Here is a 23,303-nt window from a genome sequence, read left to right as displayed (position 1 = left end):
GGGATTATATTCATTCTTCCCTCTCTGCCACCAGCCAGAGGATACTCTCACTAAGTACTATCTACTCTAACACATGAGCTGCATTTGTAACCACCCTGGAGGCTGTGCCCGCTGTACGTATTGTCTTAATTCAGTCCAGCATCATCTGTTGTTTCGGCTACCGCCCACCAAATGTTTGTGATCAAGCACCCCTAGCAGGACACACCCTCCAAATACATGGTGACTTCATCCTTATATGTATTTTGATGTACATATATGACTTGCAAATAGTTTATGTATTTCATACATCATGTGTAAAATAAAAACACATAGAGATAAAATAAATACAAGCACTCTTTATAATTGCAACCCCCCCGCAAAAACAGCCTAGAGGTTTACCAGCAAGGGGTTAATTAAATTTTGGTGCAATGAAATCCTATGATAAAAAGGATGAGATTATGAAAATCTTTCCATAATAGAGTCAGCTTTAAAAAGAGACTAGAAAACAAAATGTATAGCATCCCACTGATGTAAAAATATACATTTATATATTGATGAAAATATCTGAATAGAGATATGAATGAAGAAAGGGAAACGAGGAGACAAGGGGAAAAGAAGGGGGGAGGGGAAGAGGAGGGGGGAGGGGAGAGAAGGGAAAAATGTTTCAAAGGACCTACACTGAGCTATTAATTGTGGGGGTTTTTTTCTGGCTTAAGAAAACAATAAATATTTTCACCTGTATTCTTTTTGCCTATCTGTTTTTTCCGTTTTTCAGCAACAAATACAAATGGTTTATCTGATAAGAAAATGTTCTTAAAATAGGAAAAAGAAAAAAAGGTTACTTTTTAAGTGGAAGGGAAAAAATTTTCTGTGGTTTCCTGACACTAAAGGAAAAAAAAAATCTATATTCTTTCACTTGAGAAACAAGGCCTTCAGGACTTTTCCCCTAAACCAGACCAGAAAGAGTTCCCGTCTACAAGCAGCTGACTGTCCAGAAAAAGATTTGTGTTGACTGAAAGAATTAGAGAAAGAAAACAGAAGCAAGCCCTCCCTCCACCCACTGACTTCAGAGGATAAGAATTCCCTTCTCCACCTTCATCCGGCGTGCATGCTTCAGTTGTGTCTGACTCTTTGTGATCCCATGGACCGGTAACCTGCCAGGCTCCTTTGTCCATGGGATCCTCCAGGCAAGAACACTGGAGTGGGTTTGCCATGCCCTCCTCTTCCCGACCCAGGGATTGAACCTGCATCTCTTACGTCTCCTGTATTGGCAGGCAGATTCTTTACCGCTAGCACCGCCTAGGAATCCCACCAAAGACTTTCAATGCATATTCTTCATAGAAGAAGGTGGTGTCACCAACACAGAAGTTGTTTCCCATGAGAAGTCAGAGTATACATTATGCACTTTGCAAACGTAGAATAAGGATGTCAATTAGTATCAAAGAGAATGCATTTCTGGAATAAAGTGAAAAAGGACATCATTTTCCTCTTAGATTAAAAAGAAATAAAAGGCTCAAATGACTATACACGTATACCATGTGAATGATGTCATTCAGTAGTGATGATCTAATGAATAGTCATAACATCTTACACTGAGAGATGGTACCCGTTTCTTGCTTTCTGGTTGGTGGAGTCATACTGAGACTTATCCTAGATCTGAGGCTTTCCAAGTTAAAAAAAAAACTTATTTTCCCTAAATGCTGTTATGACAAAGTTTAGTACATAAAAGACACAACAACCCAAAAGAGTGATTCAGGATTAATTGGGGGCAGGGCACTGAGAGGTGGACGCGATTCTGCACAAAGCCAGCCCCTGAATTGAATCCTTGGAAATACAGACTTACATGAGATACAATGGAAAACTGTGACCAGGATCATCTGGACAGCCAGGAAGAGACAGTGGGAATCTTTTTTCTCACTCTCTTCTTATAATAATTAGAACAGAATCAACCCAGTTGACTGGATAAAGAAGGCTGAGTGTGCAGAAAATGATGCTTTCAACCTGTGGTTTTGGAGAAGACTCCTGAGAGGCCCTTGGACTCCAAGGAGCTCAAACCAGTCAATCCTAAAGGAAATCAACTCTGAATATTCACTGGAAGGACTGATGCTGAAATTGAAGCTCTAATACTTTGGCCACCTGATGTGAAGAGTCAACTCATTGGAAAGGACCCTGATGCTGGGAAAGATTGAAGGCAAAAAGAGAAGGGGGTGACAGAGGATGAGATGCTTAGATAGCATCACCTACTCAATGGACATGAATCTGAGCAAACTCAGGGAGACAGAGGAACCTGGTGTGCTACAGTCCATGGGGGTCACAGAGTCAGACACGACTTCACAACTGAACAACAAAACTCAGTTACCCAATTCATTTTGTTTAGGCGTAGAGTTATGAAGCATTTTCCTCAAATGTCTTTTCATCCAAACAGAGCTGGTACTCTGTAACCAACACACAGAACCTCTGAGGTCCTGTCCTCCAGCTTTCTGGTCAACCTCCTTCTTCCTTTTGCTGGAGGTACCACTGTGGTTGTCCTATTTCCCAGCCTGGGGCAGTCCTCATTTTCACCTCTTGTCCTGGTATAATCAGTAACAGACCCCTTGCACTTTCATCAGTGTCCCTGTTTCGGTCGTCAGTTGTAGGATAACCCAACACGTTACCATAGCCTTGCTTGTCAGAACCTTCATGCCGCTAACTTGTGCTCGATTCTTGTTTTGATGATCACATAATTTGCTACGGTCTCAAAGGGATGCCCCTCAACTGGAGCCAGGTCTGTGCCACAGATCATTCAGTTTAGCCAGGAAAAGGCTCTCACACCTTTCCAGTCCGCTCCACACAACATGCATCATCTGACTTGTCACAGATTGAACTGTGTCCCTTCCTAAAAAACATACGGCTGGAGCGAAGCTATCTGGAAACTGTGGTTTGGACATTTGTGGATGCAGCTGCCCCAGAGATGAAGGAGGAGCCAGCACTCAGGAATGGAAGGATCAAACTGTGGAAGAAGAATCAGCGAATGGCTGAAGGGAAAAGGGGGTGAAGGAATGGAGAGAAGTTTCTGGGTAGGGAGGAGGCAGGAAGCACAGTGAAAGACTCAACAGCCCCCAAGAGGTGAGTCCTATGCCAATGCATCTTGCTCATGCTGATCTCTGTGGGGCTGTATTTGATGTTCTGAAGTTTAAATCAAAATTTTTTTATTGATGTATATTTGATTTACAACGTTGTGTTAGTTTCAGATGTACAGCAAAGTGATTCAATTTTTTATATATATATATGCAATATATATATACACATATGTGTATATACACATATATTATGTTCTTGTACAGATTCTTTTCCATTAGAGGTTATTACAAGATACTGAATATAGTTCACTGTGCTATAGAGTAAGTAGGTCCTTCCTTCTTCTTCTTGTTGCTCAGTCACGAAGTCATGCCTGACTCTGCCATCCCATGAACTGCTGCATGCCAGGCTCTCTTGTCCTTTACTCTCTCCAGAAGTTTGCTCAAACTCATGTCGATTGAGTCAATGATGCCATCCAACCATCTCATTCTCTGTCATCCCCTTCTTTTGCCTTCAGTCTTTCCCAGCATCAGGATCTCTTCCGATGAGTCGGCTCTTTGCATTAGGTGGCCAAAGCTTCAGCTTCAGCATCAGTCCTTCCAATGAATGTTCAGGGTTGATTTCCTTTAGGACTGACTGCTTTGATCTCCCTGCAGTCTGGTTTGATCTCCTCCAGCACCACAATTCAAAAGCATCAATTCTTCGGCATTCAGCCTTCTTTATGGTCCAACTCCCACATCCATACATGACTGCTAGAAAAATTATAGCTTTGGCTTATGTGTTTCTTAATAAAAGTTCATTATGTGTTGTTAAATTTTAAATTGTGATATTTAGGAGTGAATGTCCATTTGAACCTATGAAGGAAAGTGTAAACAACACAAATAACCATTTGCCAATTCATTCAATGGGTTCACGGTGGGGTGATGGCAGTTGGGGAGGAGCAGGAAAGGGACGGTGAATTCGGGGCACAGGAGTAGCCTCGGGAGACCTGGAGAGGAAGAAGAGGCTGCCTGGCAACTGCTTAAGGAAGAGCGAGGAGAAGAGGACTCTGGGAAGCCAGCCAGGAGCTGGGACCTCGTGAGTCACATCACCCTGCCTCTCTGGCCTGGGTTGTGTGTCTGTGTGTCATTTCAGTTCAGTTCAGTTCAGTCACTCAGTCGTGTCCGACTCTGGCAACCCTATGAACTGCAGCACACCAGGCTTCCTTGTCCATCACCAACTCCCGGAGTTTACCCAAACTCATGTCCATTAAGTCAGTGATGCCATCTAACCATCTCATCCTCTCTTGTTCCCTTCTCCTCCTGCCCTCAATCTTTCCCAGCATCAGGGTCTTTTCAAATGAGTCAGCTCTTCTCATGAGGTGGCCAAAGTACTGAAGTTTGAGCTTCAACATCAGTCCTTCCAATGAACACCCAGGACTGATCTTTAGGATGCACTGGTTGGATCTCCTTGTAGTCCAAGGGACTCTCAAAAGTCTTCTCCAACACTACAGTTCAAAAGCATCAATTCTTCGGTGCTCAGCTTTCTTTATAGTCCAACTCTCACAACCATACATGACCACTGGTGTGTCATTTACTGAGACCCATTTCAATGCACTTAACAGGGTCTCTCCAAAGTCCTATTTGTGACCGCCTCTCCAAGGATCTGTTGTCAACGGTGACTGGTTTCATTCCCACTTACTTCCTCATGCCTTCTTCTTTAGAACATGGTTGATGCACTTCTCTATCGGAGGGGTTATTTCTTTATCTCTTCTCCCTCCCATCCTTTCCAAACTCCTCCCCTCCCAATTCTATAAAACTCCAGCAGAAGTACAGACATGGTAGAAATCAAATTCCCAAGGATTGCAATGTCACTATCGCTTCAAGTTTCCCTTCACAGAATAATCCCGAAAAATAACAATCCTGTTTCTGAATAATCTTGCACGCTTATTGAAAGCTCCTTTCTCAGGCTCTATGTGTATTTCAGAGGTGAAAAGTCCTTGACAGAGAATCTTTGGTTCCCAGAAAGTTAGGACAAATAGCCATAGGAGAGAAAGAAATCTGGCAGCTCTTACTGCTCTTAGTAAACATAAGGAAATGGAAAATTTCTAAAGCCACAAATCGTAGAGACAGAAGTCTTTGTGGATGGTAAAGCCTGGAGTGACTCAAACAAGAGTGGCACACAGCTCAAGCCAAGACTTACCTCTTGCACTTAAAAATACATTGTAGAGAGCACCAGGTTGAGTTCCCTGGGTCATTCAGCAAATTCCCACTGACTATCCATTTTACATATGGTAATGAGCATATTAAAAAGCAGAAACATTACTTTGCTGACAAAGGTCCATATAGTCAAAGCTGTGGCTTTTCCAGTAGTCATGTATGGGTGAGAGTTGGACTGTAAAGAAAGCTGAGCACCGGAGAATTGATGCTTTTGAACTGTGGTGCTAGAGAAGACTCTTGAGTCCCTTGGACTGCAAGGAGATCAAAACAATCAATCCTAAGGGAAATCAGTCCTGAATATTCATTGGAAGGACTGATGCTGAAGCTTAAGTTGCAATACTTTGGCCACCTGATGTGAAGGACTGACTCATTGGAAAAGACTCTGATGCTGGCAAGGATTGAAGGCAGGAGGAGAAGGGGACGACAGAGGATGAGATGGTTAGATGGCGTCACCAAGTCAATGGACATGAGTCTGAGCAAGCTCAAGGAGTTGGTGATGGACAGGGAAGCCTGGTGTGCTGCAGTCCATGGAGTCTCAAAGAGTCGGACACGACTGAGTGACTGAACTGAACTGAACATATATGTTTCCATGCTACTCTCTCGATTCGTCCCATTCTCTCCTTCCCCCACTGTATCCACAAGTCTGTTCTCTATATCTGCATCTCCTCCAATTAAAAATAATTAATAAAAAAAAAACACAATGAAAAAGAGAGGATAATTACAACCTATGTTTAACCAAGGATTATGTAACACTTTCATCTGTTAATCTTCCTTATCATGTGTTGCTAAGTCAGTGTTAAAAAGTAGTTTTTCATTCCTTAAATAGCACCTGATAAGATGCTTCTTGGTTGTACATTTATCCAGTATTTGGTGGAGAAGCCAAACTGAAATGGAGACTATCCAGCTCCATAGCCTTGTAATAGTTAATCATTATTAGCTTTGAGGGTGTGGGCCGGGGGACTAGAAAATCTCTCTCAAGTCCTGTTTCGCCACGCATCAACTGACACCCTTGTGGCCTTGGTTGGATGAGTTCCACCTGCTTGAAATGCAGGCCTTGGGGAGGGCTGAGAGATCTCAGACACTGAAAGAACCCACCCTCCAGGTAACTGCATTTCCGGGAATGTTCTCCAGGCCTGGCTAACATCCAATGGCCTCCAGGCATTTCTGGAGACAAATCAGTCCCTTTAGAAATGTTTGCTACAAGAAAAGCTGGGTATCTGCTGATTTGGTTGTTCAGTCGCTCAGTTGCATCTGACTCTTTGCAACCCCATGAACTGCAGTACTCCAGGGTTCCCTGTCCTTTGCTATCACCCGGAGTATGCTCAAACTCCTGTCCACTGAGTCAATGATGCCAACTAATCATCCCATCCTCTGTTGTCCCCTTCTCCTCCTGCCTTCAATCTTTCCCAGCATCAGGGTCTTTTTCAATGAGTCATTTCTTCGAATCAGGTGGCCAAAGGACTGGAGCCTCAGCTTCAGCATCAGTCCTTCCAATGAATATTCAAGGCTGACTTCTTTTAGGATGGACTGGTTTGATCTCCTTACTGTCTCAAGAGTCTTCTCCAACACCACAGTTGGAAAGCATCAATTCCTTGGCACCCAGCCTTCTTTATGGTCCAACTCTCACATCTGTACATGACTACTGGAAAAATGACAGCTTTGACTAGACAGACCTTTGTCTCTTGCTGGTCTTCATCAGTAAAGAGAGGCTTTACTAATAGATCACCAGTCCAAGTTCGATGCATGAGACAGAGTGCTCAGGGCCAGTGTACTGAGATGACCCTGAGGGATGGGATAGGGAGGGAGGTGGAAGTGGGGTTCAGGATGAGGAACACAACACCCATGGCTGATTCATGTCAATGTACGGCAAAAACCACTACAATATTGTAAAGTAATTAGCCTCCAATTAAAGTAAATAAATTAATTAAAAAAAAAACAGAGAGCCTTCACTGCAGAGACCCATATCTGCTTCTCGTGGCAGGATGGCTCCCTCCAGTAACCTACAGGACCAGCATCTCCTTATCGCCTCAACCACTGTCTGACTGCCTAATAAACCTGGGCTCTCAGAAACGCAGTGTCTGTCCTTCGGGCCATCTCAAGGTTAAAGATAAGGCACAGACCGCAATCTGAAGGTGGCCCTGAGTGAGTTCGGTTCTAGCAGGTATGAGTAAAGCCCTTTCAATGACTGGCAAAAAGCAACGCACTTTAAAAACCCAATGAAACAAATCCAAAAGGTGAACCTGAAGGAAGCCTTAGCAGAGAAACTGCGTCCATTGAGACTGACAGGGTAGGGACTTGCCCAGTCATCCAGTGGTTAAGACTTCACCTTTCAAGGCTGGGGGTGTGGATTCCATCCCAGGTTGGGGAGCTAAGTTTCCACATGCTTCATGGCCCAAATACCAAAACATAAAACAGAAACAATACTGTAAGGAATTCAATAAAGACTTAAAAAAAACGCTTCATATAAAGAAAAAAAACTTAAAAAAAAAATTGACAGGGTTCATCTCTGATCTCCAGCCTCTACAATGATTCCCCATGAGGGGCTTCCCCTGGTGCCCAGCCCCTCTCTCCTATAAGCATAACAAACGTGTTTTAATAACCTTTTCATTTTGTAATGATTTGAGATTTACAGAAGAGCCGCGAAGATAGTACCCAGAGCACCTGCCCACCCCCTCACTTAGATTTCCGTGGGTTAACATCTTATGTTACCACGGCATGTCCGTCAGAACTACATGCCAGCATCAGTAGATGACTATGAACACCAAGCTTTATTTTTAGTTTCTTCCACTAATGTCCTTTTTCTCTTCCAGGATCCCATCAGGACATCACAGTACATTCAATCATGATACCTCCTGAGCTTCTATGGTCCGGGAGAGGAAAGGGAAAAGCTACTCTTCCGTTGGTTTCCTACCTAGACACACGTTTTGTTTTTTGTTTTGTTTTTTTTATGACCACACTGCATGGCATGTGCAACTTCCCCAACTAGGGATCAAACCGGGGCCCCGTGCAGTGGAAGCACAGGGTCTTAACCACTGAGCCATCAGGGAAGTCCCTTTACCCTGACGGTTTTGAGGAGCACTTCGTAGCTATCAGGTAATTTTAAAGGATGCCCTCAGTTTGGATCTTTCTGATATTTGTCTCATGAGTTAACTGAGGTTATGGATTTCCCTGGTGCCTCAGCTGGTAAAGAATCCGCCTGCAATGCGGGAGACAGGGGTTCCATCCCTGGGTTGGGAAGATCCCCTGGAGAAGGGAAAGGCTACCCACTCCAGTATTCTGGCCTGGAGAATTCCACGGACTATATAGTCCATGGGGTCACAAAGAATTGGACACGACTGAGTGATTTTCACTATGGGTTTGGGAGAAGAAGACAGTGGAGGAGAAGGGCCCTTCCCATCCCACTGGGGCTTTCCTGATGCCCACGTGACTTCCCCCTGGTGACAGTCACTTGATCACTGAGATTACACGGTGTGTCTGCCAGGTTTCCCCACTGCAAAGTTATCGCTTTTCCTCTTCCATACTCTGGTCTTAGAAAGCAAATCCAAGTCCCACCCACATTCAGGGGGAGGGAGGGGGTGCCTAGGGACACAGCTCACCTCCTGAAGGTAGGGGGAGCAACTTCAATTCTTCAGAATTCTTCTGGAAGGAAGACTTGTCTTTCCTCCTTACCTCACTGACTCATCTATTCATTTATATCAATCAGGGCTTCTGCGGACTCATGAGAACTCAGAGTGTGTATGTGTGTGTATATCTGTCACTTGGTCGAGTCTGACAAGATCTTTGTGGTCTCATGGACTGTAGCTGGTCAGGCTCTTCTGTCCATGGAATTCTCCAGGGAAGAATACTAGAGTGGGTTGCTATTCCCTTCTCCAGGGAATCTACATAATCCAACCCTAGGTCTCCTGCATTGCAGGCAGATTCTTTTATCATTTGAGTCACCAGGGAAACCATACTCCAGTGCTATATGATGAACTTTTTGTTGTGCAAACTGTTCAGCTGCCAACTCTGCCCACCCTGCCCTCTTCCACGACTCCTCCTCCAGCCCCTTAAGAGACATAGAGAGGCCATCTCTTTGTTCCCCCCTTGACCGGCCCAACTCCAGCCCTCACTCTCCAGCTGGGCTTGGGATCAGCCACAGTGCACCTGAACCCACCCCCCAACATCATCTTGCTTCCTTCCCACTCAGTGTCAGCACCAGCCAAGGGACGACATCAAGACTGAACCCAGAAGTCAGAGGTGGGTGGACATGGGAGCAAAAGCCTGTGCTCCACACGTGCATGTCCATTTCCACAAATGTGGGTGAGGTGGGGGCTCTGCGTGTGCCCCGTGGGAGGTGCCACCAGCCATGAGCAGTGTCCTCGGAGGTGAGCCATCTGCACACCAGCACATTCTTATGAAACCATGACCACCTGCTATTTTTTCCTTACTCTCATAAAACGTCCAGGTTTGTAACCAATCTCAGATTTCCTTTCCATGTGTGCCATGCATACTGACGTTTCATGTGTCTTTCCTAATTTGAGTACAGAGGAAGTCCACAGTTTAAAAATGGAAAGGAGACTTGGCTTCTTCACCTGTGCCTACTTTTAGCATCAAAACTATGGCAACATCATACACACAGTTCATCATGCATTTTCACAGCGGATTTATGCTGCCAGGGACGACTTTCTGATCTGCTTACTTAAAACCAATGTGAATTTTATATCAAACTTGACTTTACACGTGACAATGAAATCCTACGCTGTACTGAAAGCTAGAGAGGCCCATGAGAGGTGAAGACTCCTCCTGATCCAGCTTCTGTGTTCATTAGGAGCAGTAAGAATGTACATACCACCTCGGTCCTAAGTCAGCGAGGAGCAAGGGACGGGCTGTGTCAGGGGTTGGAACAGAGGCCAGGAAGCAACATGTGTTCCCACACCAGCCTCGATGGGTGTGCAAGCAGGGACACCACATTTACACGTGTCTTCCAGGGTGAGTGGGGGGTCCCCTTCTCCTCCCATCAAGTGAAGCTGCCTTCACAGAAGGGGTTCACAGGGAGGCTCCCCAACAATGAGAAACAGCTGTTCCTGGGGTCTCTGAGATGGCACAGGATTACAAACCCGAAAGGCAAAACTGAGGCTCCTCCAGGGGCGTCGGCCTGAAAAGTAGGCTTCACTGGATGCATACCCACAGGCCCCCAAATAGGCACGGTTCTTTAAAACATGCTTTGCTGCATTGTGCTAGAAATTATCCCTCCAAAAGATGATTTCAAGCTGAAGAAGACTCTTGAGAGTCCCTTGGGCTTCAAGGAGATCAAGCCAGTCAATCCTAAAGAAAACCCTGAATATTCATTGGAAGGACTGATGCTGAAGCAGAAGCTCCAATCCTTTGGCCACCTCATGTGAAGAACTGACTAACTGGAAAAGACCCTGATGCTGGGAAGGATTGAAGGCGGGAGGAGAAGGGGACAACAGAGGGTGAGATGGTTGGATGGCATCATTGACTCAATGGACATGAGTTTGAGCAAGCTCCAGGAGATGGTGAGGAACAGGGAAGCCAGGCGTGCTACAGTCCATGGGATCACAAAGAGTCAGACATGACTTGGCGACTGAACAACGACAACAAATCCCTCCAAACGAGGAGTTGTCACATGTCTGTAATCTGTCACAGACCAGGGCTGTGCATTCAAGTTTAAAATTTTGAATAGAAAAGCACTAGGAGAGGAAGAATGACTGAAATAACATCAATCAATGCTGGTTTGGGAAGCTTTTAGATGTCACAAAGGTTGCCTGATTGATAGGGTGGGTAAAAATAATAATAACACTAATTAAAGAGGTGGGTAAAAAATAATAACATGAATTAAAGAGAAAGACATTTATCACAGATTTCTTAATTATTCTGGGGTGTGCAGCTTCACAGCTTAAGCAGCTGTGTTATTGTAAAATAAGCTTAGCGAAAAATTTTTCCAAAAAGCAATATACTAGCACGTGGATCTCTGTTCAATGTTATGTGGCAGTCTGGATGGGAGGGGAGTTTGGAGAAGAATGGATACATGCATATGTGTGGCTGAGTCCCTTCACTGTCCAGCTGAAATTATCACAATATTGTTAATCAGCTATAGCCAAATACAAAATGAAAAGTTTTAAGAAAATTACTATACTAAGTATTTGTGTGCCAAAGATGGAGCCATGTGGTTCTCCAGAGATGCAGATTGTGGGTAGGGAATTCGGTGAAAGTGGACAAAAGGTACAAACTTGCAGTTATAAGATAAACAAGTCCTGGGGATGTAAAATATAGCATGGTCACTATAGTTAATTATACTGTATTGTATATTTGAAAGTTGCTAAGAGAGCAAACCTTAAAAATTCTCATCACACACACACAAAAAAAGGGTAACTGGGCACTGCCTTGGTAGTCCAGTGTTTAAGACTTTGTGCTCCCAATGCAAGGGGCCCAGGTTCGATCCCTGGTCAAGGAAGTAGATCACATGCCTCAACTAAGAGTTCACGTGCCAAAACTAAAGATCTCGAGTGCCACAACTAAGACTCGGTGCAGCCAAACAAATAAATGATAAATGAATACTGAAAAAAAATCTGTAACTGTATGGTTGCTGTTGTTTAGTCGCTAAGTCGTGTCTGACTCTTGTGACCCCACGAACTATAGCCCACCAGACTCCCCTCAGTGGGATTCTCCAGGCAAGAGCACTGGAGAGGGTTGCCATTTCCTCCTCCAGGGGACCTTACAGGGATTGAACCTGAATCTCTTCCTTGGCAGGTGGATTCTTTACCTCTGAGCCACCAGGGAAGTCCAGCTGTATGGCAACAGATGTTAACTACTGTGGTGATTGTTTTGCAATATGTATATGTACTGAATAATTACCTTATACACCTGAAACTTATACAAAGTTGTATGTTAATTATATCTCAATGAAAACTGGGGGGAGGGATAAAAATAGAGTGAAAAAGGGATTGACTGAAACAGTCGTTTACAGATTGGATCGATTTCCGTGACTTTAGTCCTCTATCACAACTTAGGAAAGAAAATAACTTGCTCTGGAAAATGTGTTAAGGCCAAAACATCGCCCTCATCTTAATAAAACTGACATGAACAGAGAGCAGCATTTTAAAACTAAATATGCATACGATGTTATGCAAATGAGTTGTGGTTTTATATCTATCAACACAGTGAGCTAACAGGGATTTCACAGTTAGTACAAGTCAAAAACTGGACCCTTTCTATTTACATTCCAGGAAGCTGACATGGGCAAGGTGGCCTAAAGCTTCTCCTGGATCTTGGCGATGGAAAGAGGGCCACCAACACACATTCGAGGCGCCCTTATGTTGCGTATGAACTGTATTCTGAATGGAAGGAGAAATCATCAAAAGAGTCCTGGCTGCCACATGAAGACCCCTCTTCAGGGTCAAGAGGAAGTGTGGGGGTCAGTCAGGGGTGAGATCTGGCCCAGGCCCAAGGGGATGACAGAGAGGGGCTTGGGGGTCTAGGTCACATTCTGGAGATGGAGCCAAGCAGGTTTCCTTACGGACTAAACTTGTGAAATATGAATAAGGTGAAACCACATATGACTTCGATCTATACACCTGACCACCATGAAGTCTTTAAAAGCATGTTTTTGAAGAATAGCTAATGGCCTCAGATACCTGACATATTAAAAAAGCTTGGAGAACTTTTCTGCAAAATGGTCCCACATTAAATATTTTCAAATCTGTGGGCCATTTGGTCTCTCTCACAGATAATCAACTCCACTACTGTAGCTCAGTTTTCCAGTAGTCATGTACGAATGTGAGAGCTGGACCATAAAGAAGGCTGAGTGTTGAAGAATTGATGCTTTCCAATTGTGGTGCTGGAGAAGTTTCTTGAGAGTTCCTTGGACATCAAGGAGATCAAAGCAGTCAATCCTAAAGGAAATCAATCCTGAATAATTCACTGGAAGGACTGATGCTGAAGCTGAGGCTCCCAATACTTTGGCCACCTGATTCAAAGAGTCAATTCATTGGAAAAGACCCTGATGCTGGGAAAGATTGAAGGCAAAAGGAGAAGGGGACGGCAAAGCATGAGATGGTTAAATAGCATCACAAACTCAGTGGACATGAATCTGAGCAAACTTGGGAAGATAGTGAAGGACAGGGAAGTCTAGTGTGCTGCAGTTCATGGGGTCGCCAAGAGTCAAATACAACTTAGTGACTAAACAACTGTAGCTCAGACAATATGTAAAGGAATGAATGCAGGCCACAGTTGGAAAACCTGTTTTTTAAACACATCCCCACCACCAGTTAGAGTATGTGCTATTTTTAATTGATTAAAGAAAACCAACAGGAAGGAACTGTTGGAACTGTTGGAAGGAACCCAATATTTATAGCAATCATTTCTACGGTTTCTATTTTCTTTTGTGATTTTCAAAAATTTCCCGACACAGATACACGTAGTCAGATAAAAATCCACCCCCAAATGTGTGAAATTCTACCTTTACTAATCTACAAAGAAAAAAACAAAGTCAGGATACTGTATTTTGGTGTCCTGTCATTGATCATACTTTCAAATGGAGATTTTTTTTAATATAAAAAGGAAAAGGTCATCAGTAAGTAAATTCTAAATCTGTAGATGACAAGAAAATAACCTGTCATGCTTCCTAGAACTGGAGAGAGCCTGTGTGAGGAACAAGGAAGGCTGTCTTTCACTGCATTGGCCAAGTCCCTGGAAAAGATTGCATCTTGACTTAGCAGCTGGACAGTGTGCAGGCCAGGTAAATATTGTGTTGCTATGACCGAAATCGTCCTGCCATGTGGGTCACCCTGTCATATAATTAGTCTCTTATCATATCAGGTGCAAATCAAAGCCGTAGCAGTCGCTGTTAATGCGGTAACTGAACAAACCAGAAACTCTCTCTTCCTGGATCCGCCTCTGATTTGAACCAGCCCACCCTGGTGGCTCAGACGGTAAAGAATCTGCCTGCAGTGCAGGAGATTCAGGTTCAATCCCTGGTTCAGGAAGGTCCCATGGAGGAGGAAATGGCAACCCATTCCAGTATTCTTGCCTGGAAAACGTCACGGAAAGAGGAGCCTGTTGGGCTACAATCCACGGGGTCTTGGAGAGTCGGACACGACTGAGTGACTAACACATCAGCCCACTGAAGACGGGTCATGCACCAGAAGGGTCATCTGGCAGCATTCTTCAGTAGCAAGAGGAACCTCAGAGAATATGGACAGTCTCGAGGACTCCCCAGCTGTCTTACTGCTTTCATTTTTCATGTCCTTCACTGCACACAGTGGCAAACCCCTGTGCATCCACTCATGGAACTGGGCAGGGGGTGAATTTAACCTTGAAGTTCATGGATACTGTCCTCAGGCTCTCCCACTCACCTCATCCTGCACTCAGTGAGGTTCATGGTCTCCCATCATCCGATACCATCCTCCCCACCCAGAAGGCTGGGCCGAGTGGCAGCTTCACTTCCTCCCTGCCCCTTCCCCCGGCCCCTCCCAGGTGTTGATCCAGACAAACATGCCGTAGCTCATCTCCATCCCCTAGTCCACTCCCAGTAAACCCGCCCTGGCCATCAACCTCTCCTCTGCTGCCGAATGTTCTTTACTTCTAGTGCCATTGTGAGTCCTCACCCCCAGCAGTAAACCTGCTGGTGTCTGGTCCTCTCGCTGTGCTGGGCACACAGCATGTGTTCCTTGGGCAATAGTACCCAGTGACCCCTGCAGGCAGCCTGCCTGGGGCCTGATGTGGCTCCATCACCCACCAGCAGGGTGAGGTCGAGCAAGCGACTTAACCTCTCCGCTGTTGCCTTGTCTGTGCAATGGGGATCATAAAAGTACTTGGCAACAGGGGCTGTGAAGACTTAAGGCACACATAAATGTTGTAAGTGGATTAGACCGAGCATATAAGATTAAACGAGATATTGCCATATGCAAAACACTGAGGACAGCGCGGGCATCCTGACTGTCCTTACGTGTTGGCCCTAAAAACACACACAAGAGACAGAGATTCAGTCTCACGTTTTCCATGTTGCTCTCTCCAATCACAACGATCTTTCCTTTCTCTAACTCTCAGTGGAATATCAGTGTGAGGAATGAATGACTGACTCGATGGACATGAGTTTGAGCAAGCTTCGGGAGTTGGTGATGGACAAGGAGGCCTGGCGTGCTGCAGTCCGTGGGGTCGCTAAGAGTTGGACGTGACTGAGCGGCTGAACTGATGTTTAGGTTTCCTATTCTTTCATTTTTAAGATGATTTTATATTTTATTATTTCTTTAATTGGAGGATAATTACTTCACAATATGGTGACGGCTTTTGCCACACATCAACACGAATCAGCCAGAGGTTACCTGTGTCCCCTCCCTCTTGAGTGTCCCTCTCCCCCTCTCCCCCTCTCCCCCTCTCCCCACCTCTCCCCCTCTCCCCACCTCTCCCCCTCTCCCCACCTCTCCCCCTCTCCCCCTCTCCCCACCTCTCCCCCTCTCCCCCTCTCCCCACCTCTCCCCCTCTCCCCACCTCTCCCCCTCTCCCCACCTCTCCCCCTCTCCCCCTCTCCCCACCTCTCCCCCTCTGCCCACCTCTCCCCCTCTCCCCCTCTCCCCCTCTCCCCACCTCTCCCCCTCTCCCCACCTCTCCCCCTCTCCTCACCTCTCCCCCTCTCCCCACCTCTCTCCCCACCCCGGTCCCTCTAGTTGTCACAGAGCATTGGCTTTGAGTTCCCTGTGTTGTACATCAAATTCCCACTGGCTATCTATTCTACATATGGTAATATACATGTTTCCATGCTATTCTCTCAAATCATCCCACATGTACCCCAATGTTCACTGCAGCACTATTTAAAATAGTCAGGATGTGGAAGCAACATAGATGTCCATCACAGATGGATGGATAAGGAAGTTGTGGTACACAATGGAATATTACTTAGCTTTATAAAAAGGAATGCATTTGATTCCGTTCTAATGAGGTGGCTGAACCTAAAGACTAAAGAGTGAAGTAAGTCAGAAAGAGAAAGACAAATATTGTATATTCTTTCATTTTTGATCCTTCATTACTGCTGGCCAGTTCTCCTCTTGATAATAATGACAGCAGCAAGGACTGCTTACTATGGATCAAGTGCTTTATGTTCCTTATTTCATGTAATCCTTGGAACATCTTAGGGAAGGTGTTGTTCCAATCCACTTTCACAGAGGAAGAAATAGACAGAGAGGTGCAGCATCTTGCTCAAGGCCACAGGGGGGACTTGGAAACGGGCTGAGCCAGGGCTTTGTTTCTTCTGCTGAATCACTCGTTGCCCATGGAGCCATTCTAGACTCATCTGAGTTGCTTATTAATTCGATCGTTTGGCTACATGACTGATTCATCTAATAACTGTTTATTGATGGCAACTGTAGGCCAGACAGCAGGAGGGCAAAGATTAGAAAAGCTCCCTGTTATCACCAGGTCTGTCTGGTGGGGAAGCCAAGACAAATCAAGGGGCAATTACAAAAGAATGTGATGGGTGCTGTCAGGACAGGTCAAGGACAGAGTGACATGGAGAGGCACGTGATGAGCACAGGAGGGGGCAGGCTAGAGAGGACTGCAGGGGATAGGGGTGGGGAATGAGGTCCCCCACGCATTAAACAGGATTTCTCCCAGCAAATGAGGTGGTGGACAGCCCAAGTCAGGCTCTTCCTCCAGCACAAGCGGCCAGCAACCTGGTTAGGAAGCTCTGTGCTCCTCCTCCCGCTGCAAGCTTCCTTGACAACACAAGGCAGCAGCATCCTTGGGAACCATCGGCCCTCCCCGGCCCTGCTGCACTGTTAAAGGACTTAGACCGCTAGGCTGGAGGGAATGGGCCACGTCCTCCTTGGCCTTAGAAACTGTCCTTTAAAAACAGACACAGGAAGGCAGACACTGAGATGCACCCTGATATCCAAGTGGAGCTGGTGGTAGAGAACCTGCCTGCCGATGCAGGAGATGTAAGAGACACGGCTTAGATCCCTGGGTTGAGAAGATCCCCTGGAGGAGGGCATGGCAACCCACTCCAATATTCTTGCCTGGAGAATCCCATGGACAGAGTTGCCTGGTGGGCTATCATCCAAAGGGTCACAAAGAATCAAACACGATAAAGAAACATGCCCAATGCCCAATGGAGACCCGGTGACCCTGGATGTCAGTAGCCTGTCACTCACATCTGTGGGTGTCAGGGTAGTGATGCAGTTTCCCAGGATATCAGAGGTTTCATCTTAATTTACTCATTAGTGTTCAAAATGTTTTTCCTTTTTCATGTTTTTTTTTTTTTCCTTTTAGTTTCCTCATGCTGGGTCTCCATGCAGATGATAAAAGGGAAATACCAAAACAATTACCTAAATTAAAAGATGCTTGCTCCTTGGAAGAAAAGCTACGACCAACCTAGACAGCATATTAAAAAGCAGAGACATTACTTTGCCAACAAAGGTCCGTCTAATCAAAGCTATGGTCTTCCAGTAGTCATGTATGGATGTGAGAGTTGGACTATAGAAAGAGCTGAGTACCAAAGAATTGATGCTTTTGAACTGTGGTGTTGGAGAAGACTCCTGAGAATCCCTTGGACTTCAAGGAGATCAACCCAGTCCATCCTAAAGGAAATCGGTCCTGAATATTCATTGGAAGGACTGATGCTGAAGCTGAAGCTCCAATACTTAGGTCACCTGATGCGAAGAACTGACTCACTGGAAAAGACCCTGATGCTGGAAAAGATTGAAGGCAGAAGGGACTGACAGAGGATGAGATGGTTGGATGGCATCACTGATTCAACGGACATGAGTTTGAGCAAGTTCTGGGAGAAGGTGATGTACAGGGAAGCCTGGCGTGCTGCAAAGGGGTCGCAAAGAGTTGGACACGACTGAGTAACAGAACTGAACTGAAAGCAATTACCTACATGCCATTTTTAAAGCATTTCTGTCAAGTGTAAAATCTGCATATTACACTTATTACACTGTACACATATTACACTGTATTATCTGCATATTTGTGAAGAAACATTTACCGATTACCTGAATAAGAAGATGATGGCATGAATTCTTTGCCTTAAGTGATAAGGCAGAAAATTCTCCTTCAGGGCAAAGGTCTGGGCAGCCAAAAAGAATGATACATTTTCTCTACACCCACTGATTTACAACAATGAGCATGTTATCAACAACAAAGAAAAACTCCAGCATTAGAGTATGTGTTCCCAGTACCAAGGCTCTGACTGTGTGGGAGAAGTGTGTTGTCTACACATACTCTAAGACACGAGATACGAGGTCCCCGCGGGTGTGACGCCGTGTGACGGGATGCTCCCCCAGTCACTGTGTGAAGTGCAGGGCGCCCCACACCCGCCCGGCCCCGCTGCAGAGTGCAGACATATAGAGCGGGTGGAGAGGAGAGGCTGCCCTGCTTATTTCAGCCAACCTTATCAAGGCCAAGGCCATCAGGTGATAACGTGTGAATGAATCAGAAGGGGTGGCCCGGGGATTTCTGCACTCACAGCAACCTTCACACTTCACTCCTGGCCAGCTCGCCTTTTCCTCTGCGGAGCGCTTACCAGCCGCTTTTCACAGGAGATTCGGAACACCCATCTTACTAATTTGTTTAGGGCAGAAGCCCCGTTAGAATTATACTCTGTCCCAGAGATTGCTGCATTGCTACCATATCCCTGCCAAACTTCCACAAGGCAGTGTCTCCTGCTGTCATTTTTCTTCTGGAAACAACAGCCTCAGGTCACTCATTCACTCATCAAGCATTTTTAGGGAGCACGTATTAAGTGCCAGGCACTGTGCTAGGCCCTGGATGGGGGGAGGGGGTCACAGGGACAGATCCAGGAGACACGATCTCCATTTCATAGAGCTCCCAGGGTAGAAAGAAGTCATGGAACTCCCAGGGTAGTAGAGAAGCTGAATGTGAAGCAACCAAGGACACAGACCAACATGTGTGTGCATGCTAAGTCACCTCAGTCTTGTCCAACTCTTTGTGACCCCATGGACTGTAGCCGGCTAGGCTCCTCTGTCCATGGGATTCTCCAGGCAAGAATACTGGAGTGGGTTGCCATGCCCTCATCCAGTGATTCTTCCCGACCCAGGGGTTGAACCTGGGTCTCCTGAGGCTCCTCCATTGCAGGCAGATTCTTTACTACTGAGCCAATGGGGAAGCCTACAGACCAACACACAAAGGCCCATCTGGTTAAGAGCTAAGAGAATCCGGGTCCTAACAAGGAAGGATTTAAAGCAGACCACTCATGTTTTTTCTCTTCTCTCCACCCCCAAATGTGTACAAGCATGTCTGCAGTCAGCATGAGTCCTCAGGAGATCTGAGTGCTTGGTCGATTTCAGGAGTACCAAGTGCGGGAGCGGTCTCCACGCCAGCGGGAGCTGTAGGATAGGTGTGGGATGCACCCTGCCCTGGGTCAGAAGAGCTGTCTCCCGCGTCTTGGTGCCTCATTTAAAATCACACAGAGAGACTTCCCTGGTGGTCCGGTGGCTAAGACTCCATGCTCCCAATGCAGGGAGCCTGGGTTCTATCCCTGGTCAGGGAACTAGATCCCACATGGTACAACTAAGAGTTCCTGGAGAAGGAAATGGCAAACCCACTCCAGGATTCATGCCTGGAGAATCCCATGGACAGAGGAGCCCGGCGGGCTACAGTCCATAGGGTCGCATAGAGTCAGACATGACTGAAGTGACTTAGCACTTAGTACAAGAGTTCACAGGCTGCAACTAAGACCTGGCACAGCCAAATAAACAAATAAATATTTAACAAAAGAAAAAAACAAACACACAGGAGCACATGAGAGATTTATGAGTCCTGTGCAGCCCACTTCCAGTGCCCAACCACTTCTTGTCTCTTGCTCAAAACAGATCACCAAATGCTGGGGTTGATAATAATTTCTGACCAGTTTTCACCAACAAAGAAGCCTGCCTTTTCCCAGAGGTGGTCTTGAAGTCTGTGAGCCCTCTTGTTCATCCCCAGAGAGAAGTTCTCACAAACTGCCCTGATGCTGGACAGTGTTGATAAAACCCACTCCTTTATGTCTTCGAACAGGAAGAATCTGATTCCTCGCAGTGGCAACGAGAGCAGCAAGGATTATAAGTCAACCTAAGGGGATCACCTCCCACAACATGGAATCCATGTGCCAGCCCTTCCACACATTTTAACTCCTCTCCCAAGGCTCCCCCGAGACACACGTGTCTCAGGACAAACACAGGTCTCTCGAGACACCGTGATCTTCCCTATCACTTCTTCGGTGCTCTGACATTCATCCCCTCATCCCACCCAACAGGGAGTACTCAGGCATGGGTGTGTCAGAGCTGGCTGGGTGGAAAACCACAGCAAGTCCAGAGGCTGTTGGGCGATTGGTGCGTGATGCTGAGGGCACCAAAGCAAAGGGTTGCCAGGGCCGTGGGGATTTTGACAAATTAAAATCAGAGTCTGGAAGAGAACGGATACATGTATATGTATAGCTGAGTCCCTTCTGCCAGTCACCTGAAACTACCACAACGTTGTTAATAGGCTATGTGTGTGTGTGCTAAGTCGCTTCAGTCGTCTCGGACTCTGCAACCCCATGGACTGTAGCCTACCAGGCTCCTCTGACTATGGGATTCTCCAGGCAAGAATACTGGAGTGGGTTAAACTGGCTATACCCCAATACAAAATAAAATGTTTAAAGTTAAAAAAAAAAATAGTTAACAACAACAACAAAATATCAGAGTTAGAAGATTTTATCACTAATGGGGCTTCCAAGTTCATCTGAGACTCCTAGGGGAGGATTTTGGCCAGAAGAGCAGAGGAAGGCTTTTCAAATGTGTACTTGCTTGAGGGTCCCCCCAGGATGAGCTGTCAGGGCGAGAAGAGCATATCCACAGAAACAGGGCCCCAACATAGCAAAAGGTCCCATCTTGGCCGACAGTCCTTCTGGACCCCTTCCTGTTCTCCCCGACTGTCACCCACCCATCCCACTCTGCCTGTCCTGCCCACACATCCTCAAGGGGCCTAACCCCCGACCCTGGATGGTGGCACAGATCAGAGAACTGCCCTTATTCCTGGAGCCCCTACTGGGAAGAGCCAGGCCCTTGGCAGAGTTCCATGTGTTCTAACCCTCATTGTGACCCCCGCATTAACTAGCATTCCCCATGTATCAAAAGTGAAGAAATCAGGGGCTTCCCTGGTGGTCTAAGGTTAAGACTCCGCGCTTCCACTGCATGGGGCCTGGGTTTCACCCCTGGTCGGGGAACTAAGATCTCTTAGGCTGCGTGGTGCAGCCAAAAAAAAAAAAAAGAGGAATTGAGGCTTTGAGGTTTTGGAACTTGCCCAGAGCCAGGTGCCTGGGAAGAGAGCTGGGCTACAACCCCAGGCGGTGAGCCTCGGAGCCTGTTTTGTAAATGCTGCCCCTGTTATGCTTGGATATCTGCCAGCTGCCAGCATCTGCAGCAGCTCAACCATGTGGGGCGTGGGCGTGGGTCTTACAAGGCGTGTGGCTATGACCACAGATCAGACCAAGGCTCTGGTTCATCAAAGGGAAAAGAACAGCGTGAGGCATGGGTGTGGGTGGCATGGGGTGACTTCAGGTCCTGGGGCCCCTCATCTGCAAAGGGGAGTGTGAGGACCCTGCCCCAGGCTGCAGGCAGGGGGTGCTGCCATGTGAGCAGATGGCAGGCAGATCAAATTCAGGAATTCTCCGCTCCCAAGTATATTCACAGAATACAGAGGAATTCAGCTTTGATGTATATTCAAGGATCTTCACAGGGAGGACTTAGCTCCTTTTACTGATATCTGTGGCTGTGCTTAGTCACTCAGTCGTGTCCGACTCTGTGCGACACCATGGACTGTAGCCCATCAGGTTCCTCTGTCCATGGGGATTCTCCAGGCAAGAATACTGCAGTGGGTTGCCATGCCCCCCCTCCAGGGATATCTGTGGGGACTAACAAAGTTCCAGCAGGACCCAAGTCAGAGCAAGACATACAGAGCCTGGCCTCCGGGGAGGATTTGAAAAGTTAACCCCCACCACTCTGGGAGAGGTGACCCTGGCTCCAGATTGTTCTGGGCAGCGGGAGGGTTAGCGTGCCTCCTGGCTCCCTGCAGAGGCTTGTTCTGAGCAGGGCAGCGGCTTTAGATCAGCAACCCCTCTCATGAGTGTGCTCAGGCCTTCAGTCCTATCAGGCTCCTTACAATTCCATGGACTGCAGCCCGCCAGGCTCCTCTGTCTGGGGGATTCTCCAGGCAAAAATACTGGAGCGGGTTGCCATTTCCTTCTCCACGGGATCTTCCCGACCCAGGAATCGAGCCTGTGTCTCCTGCATTGGCAGGTGGACTCTTTACTGCTGAGCCACTTGGGAAGCCCCAGGGGCTCCTCTACGTCTCATGAAAATGATTCCCAACTAACAAGAGCCACGACAGCTCTGATGAACTGCAAGCACACTGTTCTCTGTTTGATGCTATACATACAGGGTTTCCATCAAGCCTTCCCAGAGCTCTGGGAGGGGAATGCTATCACTATACCCACTTTAAAGATGAGCACAATGAGGTCAGGAGACGTCTGAACTCAAGTCTGTCGTAACCAGGACTCTGCCTCTCGGCATGACCTCTGACCTCCTAGAACATCCTGCATTCTGTCCTCAGTGTCCCCAACCCCACCTGAGAACTGAAAAGGAGTGACAGCGCTCTTCTCCAAAGGAAAACTGAGGCCGGTTTGTAAGAAGCTGTTACAGACTCAGTTTGTATCTCAAAAATTTTCAGAAATGACTGAAATCATCTCTTCGGACATCAAGTTCAAAATGTCCCTAAATGCAGCTCAAAAGTCTCTGCTTTGGGGGTGTTCCCCAGGAAGGGTCCCGCACTTCATGTCCCCATGGCTGGGGACATTCACAAAGGGGACACAGAGACAGGGAGGCCTCGACTTCGTGGTCTGTTACAAGGAGCCTGGAGGAAATAAACAAGTTATTTTGTTCTTGCGCTCACGTGCTCTGTCCTGTCGCCAGCGGGGAGAGTCCTCAGAATTCAGCAACTAATCAGATGATGGGCTGTAAAACACACCCCTGAATGTCATCAGAGACCAGGCATTCGCACCAGGAATCCAGAAATAAGCTGTCACCGCAGGGATGTGTG

General features: G+C 46.6%; 1 protein-coding gene and 1 long non-coding RNA gene across 3 annotated transcripts in view; both read right to left on the bottom strand.

The window, feature by feature from the left end:
- RETREG1 (reticulophagy regulator 1) overlaps positions 1 to 23,303 on the bottom strand; it is a 156,299-nt gene that overhangs the window by 54,775 nt on the left and 78,221 nt on the right. The gene's annotated exons all lie outside the window — the stretch shown is intronic.
- LOC145517035 (uncharacterized) lies at positions 8,190 to 14,860 on the bottom strand. The gene is made up of 2 exons (XR_014061944.1): positions 14,634 to 14,860; positions 8,190 to 11,934 (listed from the first exon to the last, which is right to left on the bottom strand). It is a non-coding gene; the product is annotated as an uncharacterized LOC145517035 (long non-coding RNA).

The sequence above is a fragment of the Giraffa tippelskirchi genome, chromosome 8, assembly GCF_054371585.1.
Source record: "Giraffa tippelskirchi isolate mGirTip1 chromosome 8, T2T-mGirTip1v1.2.pri, whole genome shotgun sequence".
Taxonomy (NCBI): Eukaryota; Metazoa; Chordata; class Mammalia; order Artiodactyla; family Giraffidae; genus Giraffa; species Giraffa tippelskirchi.
The sequence above is the reverse complement of the archived record's forward strand: the minus strand, read 5'-3'. Positions and strand labels throughout refer to the sequence as shown.